The 6,593-nt window shown below is 44.7% G+C and overlaps 1 pseudogene across 1 annotated transcript; it reads right to left on the bottom strand.

Annotated features, from left to right (window-relative positions):
- Positions 1–2,783: 2,783 nt before the first annotated feature.
- Positions 2,784–6,331, bottom strand: LOC306793512 (annotated as a pseudogene). The gene is made up of 6 exons (XR_013773199.1): positions 6,324–6,331; positions 5,170–5,319; positions 4,845–4,917; positions 3,840–3,913; positions 3,617–3,724; positions 2,784–3,472 (listed from the first exon to the last, which is right to left on the bottom strand). The product of XR_013773199.1 is annotated as an uncharacterized misc_RNA (transcript).
- Positions 6,332–6,593: the final 262 nt, after the last annotated feature.

Here is a 6,593-nt window from a genome sequence, read left to right as displayed (position 1 = left end):
CTGGTATTATTAAAGATGAGCTGGTTGGACCTTTCCACTGACAGAACCCATGAATGGAAGGCTTAGTACCGTTATTGAAAAGAAGGGGGGCTATAATGGTCACTGATCTTTTTTTTTGAAATATTAGAAATGTTTATTTGTACATTTTGAGTTGTTTATTATGCTCACTTTAACAGATGAATATAAACGAGATGGGAACATTTTTGTTTTTCATTTAGTTGCATACTAATTGTGCACGCAGTGTACAACTGCAGGACAGCCATTTTGTTATGCCAAGTCCTTGATTGTGAGTTTTATAACCGGAATTTCTTTGTATATTTCTCAATAAAAATCACAGATCAACAAAAACAATGATTTTAGTTAAAATTGTTTTATTGTTTCAGTCCACCATAGTCAAAAGTCAAAGTCAAAGTAGCTTTTATTGTCAATTTCTTGCATGTCAGGACATATAAGGAATCGAAATTACGTTTCCCACTCTCCCACGGTGGAACATAAAGTGCAAGCACGACACATAAAACACTTCCTAGGCTAGGTAAAGACAGATATCCTAGTTAAAACATATACTATACTACAATAAAACATTCAATACACATAGGAACGTTCAATACACATAAAAACGGGAAAAGTGGGCAATTAATATAATAATTAATAATGTAGGGGCAAGTGGGCAATTGATATAATAATGGGAAAAATGGGCAATTAATATAATAATGTGTGTGTATGTGTGTGTGTGAAAAGTGGGCAATTAATATAATATAAATATAAATATGGATACATATTTACAGTACTTCTGTACTGGGGGGGGGGGGGGGGGGGTCAGCTTCAGCTTCCCGTCAGGCTGGAGGATATGATTGGGGGGAGTGAGGGGAGAGAGTTCAGTGTCCTGACAGCTTGGTGGGTGAAGCTGTTCTTTAGTCTGGTGGTGCGGCAGCGGAGGCTCCTGTACCTTCTTCCAGAGGGTAGGAGGCTGAACAGACTATGTGCAGGGTGACTGGTGTCGCTTGCGATTTGAGTGGCTTTCCGGGTGAGGCGGGTGGTGTATGTTTCCTGTAACGAGGGGAGTGGGGCACCGATGATCTTTCCGGCTGTCTTTACAATGCGTTGTAGTGCTTTTCTGCTGTGTTGGGTGCAGCTACCGCCCCACACAGTGATGCAGCTAGACAGGATGCTTTCAATGGTGCCCCTGTAAAATGATTTCAGCACTGATGTGGGGGCTTTTACTCTCTTCAGCTTGCGGAGGAAGTAGAGGCGCCGCTGGGCTCTCTTTGCCAGTGATGCGCAGTTGGTGGCCCAGGAGAGGTCGTCACTGATGTGCACCCCCAGGAATTTGGTGCTTTCTACTTGCTCCACAGCAGCACCATCGATGGTCAGTGGCGGGTGTACAGTGTGGCCTCTCCTGAAGTCAACAACGATCTCCTTAGTTTTGGTGACATTCAGCAGGAGATTGTTGTCGCTGCACCACGTGGTCAGAAGGTTGACCTCCTTCCTATAGTTGGTCTCATTGTTCTTGGTGAGGAGACCAACCAGAGTGGTGTCGTCTGCGAACTTCACCATGTGATTGGTGCTGTATGTAGGTTCGCAGTCGTGAGTCAGCAGGGTGAAGAGCAGGGGGCTGAGCACACAGCCTTGTGGGGCCCCAGTGCTTAGGGTGATGCTGCGTGAGGTGTTGTTGCCGACACGTACTGCTTGTGGCCTCTCACTAAGGAAGTCCAGGACCCAATTGCACAGTGGGGTGTTGAACCCCAGCTGGTCCAGTTTGCAGATGAGTTGTTGTGGGATTATGGTATTAAATGCTGAGCTGAAGTCTATGAAAAGTATTCTTACATATGAGTCTGCTTTTTCTAGGTGGGTGAGGGCTGGGTGGAGAGCAGAGCAGATTGCGTCCTCTGTGGAACGTTTTGCTCTGTATGCAAACTGAGAGGGGTCCATGGTGGGGGGGAGGATGGACTTGATGTGGGCCATGACTAGCCGTTCAAAACACTTCATAATGATGGGGGTCAGTGCCACGGGGCGATAGTCATTTAAGCATGAAACGGCCATCATATTTTTCACTGAAAATAAAATCCTTACGTACAAAAATGTTGCTTTTTCTTTTTCAAACTCTTGTCTACAAGTTCATTTAAACCACAGTAACAGACACAGTACCTACACGCATTCTTGGAATTACATTATACACATACTGTATGTAAAACAAAAGTCAGCAATGCTGTACACAAAACCCTAATCCAAAAAATAAAAAAGGTAATTACAATGCTAGAATAAACTGCATTCTTTAAACAACATTTTTGAGTGTTGAAATTAAAGTGTTGACCTTATCCTCAAAAGTAGTTTTTACATCTGCCATCAAAATAAAAGTGGACAGTGAACGGCAAGAAGACGTAAGATCCATCACATTAACAGTTAATTTACTCTACAGCTGTTTAACTGTTGAACTCTGCACATCTGCAGTGTTTCTCGATACTGCCAATGCCAATAATACAACTCAAAATTTTGATCAAACGAAAATCACATGCAGGCATCCTCAGGTATAGATATCACACACACCAGCTGTCCAAGCCACAGTAGGTCAGAATACAGAAAAAATTAGGCGAAAAAATGTGGAAATTGATTAAAAGTTTAAAAGATTTAGTTTAAAAGATTAAAAGCAAACGAATTGCAGGGAAAAAAAAAAAAAAAGTAAAGAAAGTGGTCACAAATTACAGATTCCCTCTTCAAAGTTTGAGTGTGTAGTGTGTGTGGATTGCTAAATTTACAGACCCAATAACAGACACTTGACGCTGGTTCACTCGGGACGTGTGAGGAGAAACGACGGTGCAGCAGAAGAGGAGCTGCAGCCTCGATGGATGAACTGGGCGTAAACATATATGGAGGATCACTGTGAAACAAATGTCTTCCGTTTACGGTATTTCATTTTTAACGCCCTATAATTGCAATTAAATATACGAATGAATATAATTGTTCCTGTCTGACAATGTGTCGGTGTTTTAAATGTGAAAAGCTTCATGGATAATTATGATGATCCAGCAGGAGGAGAAAAAAAAAAAAAAAAAAAAGTGAGAAAAGCTCTTGTCTCTGTGTTCAGGAGAGGTCATGGGAGCTCCAGATCCTGCTGAACCAAGTCGTTTCTACCGCCGATTCCCATTAAACTTAAAACGCAGTGTTTAGCGCTGGCTGTCGGTAGAAGGGGAGCGGGAGCGAGAGCGGGAACGAGAGCGGGACACGGGGGCTCTCTGGGCGGGCGGAGAGGAGGGCGGGGTGGCGGACTTGCTCGTCTTGGACGACCGTTTGGCGGCTTCCTTCGATTTGGAGGACGGGGAGGAGGCGGCGCCGACGGGGGACCCGCTGGGGGAGCGGGAGCGGGATCGCGAGCGGTTGTGGGCCCTGTGGGCGGGGCTGCGGGAACGCCTGGGGGAGCGAGATGGAGAGCGACCGCGAGCGAGAGGAACTCTCAGACCGGGAACGACTTCTCGACCTGGGAAATAACGAGAGAGAAGAACAACATTAAGATAATTATATATTTACATAACACACAGCACAACTGGATCTCTTTCGCCGCGGTGTTTGTACAATTAACTGATACAGCATCAATGTGTAGTGATGCAGTGAAGCAGCTCACCTCTTCCTGGCTGCCTCAATGAGCTTGATTTTCCTGCCATTGATTTCCTTTCCAGACAGTTTGTCCATGGCGTTTTTCAGATCGCTGCCAGAAGCAAACTCAACGACTCTGTGGAAACAACACGAGACCGTATTAAGTACAATCGTAGATAAGCTTGATATGGTGCACGAGACTCATGCTGTGATATTCACGAGGGGCTCGACGCCAACAGAGACGGTCTTACCCTTCGTTGAGCTTGGGCCGGTGTGCATCTGCAAATGTCACCTCTCCAGCTTGTCTCATGAAATCTTTCAGATCCTACACATGTAAACATCAGTCAACTCACGGAGAGGCTCGGGACACAAGCAGTCAGAGGCACATAACAGGACTGATTTACCCAAAAAAAGAGATGGTTCGATTTTCTGAGAGGACTACACAGGCTACTGCAGATAAGGAGGATGAGTCCAAGAACCTCGGTGGCCGATTAATCATTCAATAATGTGTTTTATGAAATAAAATACAACAGATTAGTAAAGATGTAATGTTTGCCAATTTAGATAACCAATTTTCACAAGCGCTATTATCAGTGTACAGTATTTGAAAATTCTTTGAGATTCTTGGACTCACCACAACTACAGAGACATGAACACCATCTGCATGAACTGAACTGCAGTGGCGCCACTTGGGCAGCCTTTGGCACCAAGAGCCCCATTTTCCCTGGCAAGGAGGACACAGGGCTCCATGCCGGGACCGCCCCGTCTCGGGCATCGCTCACATGAGCAGCAGGCGTCAACTAGGAGTAGGACAGACTGGCTGAGGCCAGAGGCTCAACCCAGACAGAAGGACCCAGAAGGGGTTAACGCCACCATAAGCGACCTCTTCCATATGACACAACAGTCAGGCTGGCAAATAAAGGGGTGAAGAATTGGTTAAAATTTTGAAAAAAAGAGGAACAAATTAAGTGTGTTCTTGTTGTTACTGCTATTTGAATCATTACATAGCTGCATGAGATGCAGATTTAATAGGACATTTCTAAACAATTTAGTCCTCATCACAATATAACAGTTTGATTAAACATATTAGCAAGTTAAGCAAATTATCAATTGGATTCCAGCTATTCTATGGTTTTTAGCAGCATTGGAATCTACATTTGCATGTGTGTATTGTTGGAGGCAGACTGCTGGAGGTAATAACATGTGTGGTGCTGCAGCTTGTAGAGACTTGTGTATGATAATGTTGCATTACTAACCTGCCAGCTGACTCGAGAGGACAAGTTCTCTACGATCAGGCGGTTCTCAGTGCGCATCGGCGGAGGGTTTCGGCTGAAAATGTGAAAAAGACTCAAATCAGCTGATTGACGACATTGTGGGGCTGAGATACAGAGGAACAGAGCGTAGCAGCTTCCATTAGCTACTTCACAATTATTAAAAAATAAACTTTTTTGTTTTGTTTCGTTAGCTGTACTTGCACACATGTTCCTTCCTCATTTGAATGACATCCAGTGAAACGTATCTGCCTGCCATCATAACGCAGGTGACCTGTTACCATAACTATGGGTGGTGCGACTACTTTACCTCCGACTGTTCTGGGAGCCGCGGCCATAGCGATCAGAGAAGCGGCCTCCTGCACTGCCGCTGCCGCCGCCGCCGCCGCCACCGCCGCCGCCGCCTCCGCCACCACCACCACCACCACCACCTCCTCTACCACGGCCGAAAATGCAGAAGCTTAAATTGTGGTAAATATAACGTTTTCGGTGGACACCGGTCTGTCTGTCTGTTTAGTTTCCAGGTCAGTGTCTGACAAAACAACACGCACAAACTCACGCTACATTCTCCCCGCAGCGTTTAGCTGTTCCCTACTGATTCAAACAGGGCTAAGCAATCGCCACAAGTTTGTAAAAGAAAACAGCCCAAACTGATTCAATTATCCGGACCCTGACCCCACGCAGGACGGGATGCTTCGTAATTAACGGACAATGCATATGGTCAAAATCGATGTAATTAACACAATGACAAGAGCAAACTCAAAAGAACCGTCACACATATTCACAACAAAGCATGACAAAACAATCCAGCAACGCTCACATTCAATTTACATCAGGGAACAATATATAATATACATATCTAATATCCATAAACGACACGATAGGCAAAATGAACACACTGCAGATATAAAGAAAACAAAAGCAGTTTCACTTACCAAATGCTGTTCTATTTCAATACAAAGTCCATCCTCCTCTTTGTTTACAAAGAGGTCAATAACTCGGCTGTGCAGTACATCCGTGCGTTTCAGTTCCAGCAAGAGGTTCTTTTCAGTATTTCCCTATTCTTCTTAACTTTTTCAATGTGGAGCTCCGTTTCCCTGCGAACTTGTTCGTTGATCTGGAGATCCACTCGGGTCCTTTCAAACGTTTTTAAGAGCACCGTAGCTTGCAAGTGTCCCGCCGTACTTTGGTGTCGTGTAGCGGCTTTGCTCAGGCAGCTTAATGTCCTTCTTGAGAAAGGCGTTCCCAGTAACTCCGCCACTAAATCAGCTTCTCGTCCTTCCGCCATTTGATGTTAAAAAAACAAAGCAAAGTAAAAAAAACTAAAAATGCCATAATTTCTTCCATATCTTTCCACTTGAACTCTGACTGCTAACAACCTCAGTTCTGCTAGCAAGCACAAGTTTCACTTTAGTCACGTGCTCGCCCACTGACCAATCACAGCACACTCTGCAGCGCGTGCACCTGGACATGAGCGGTACATAATGCTGACGTCATTATAGGCCGCTAGCCGACGCTGACAAGTCAAAGAATACGCGCAACATGTCAAACTAAAGCTCTGATTGGTTGAACACTATGACAATCAACAATATCGTCCCCATGTACTTTAATCTGCACTGGCGGCAGAGCCGAGGCTGCAGGCATCTGGCATAGACACACATAGAGGTGAGATCTGAGAGCAACTGAGAGCAACTGTAAATAAAATATACATTCATTCAATGTTAAACACAGCTT

This window comes from Melanostigma gelatinosum (assembly GCF_949748355.1).
Source record: "Melanostigma gelatinosum genome assembly, chromosome: 19".
Classification (NCBI taxonomy): Eukaryota; Metazoa; Chordata; class Actinopteri; order Perciformes; family Zoarcidae; genus Melanostigma; species Melanostigma gelatinosum.
Note: the sequence above shows the minus strand (reverse complement) of the source record. Positions and strands in the feature narration are given on the sequence as shown.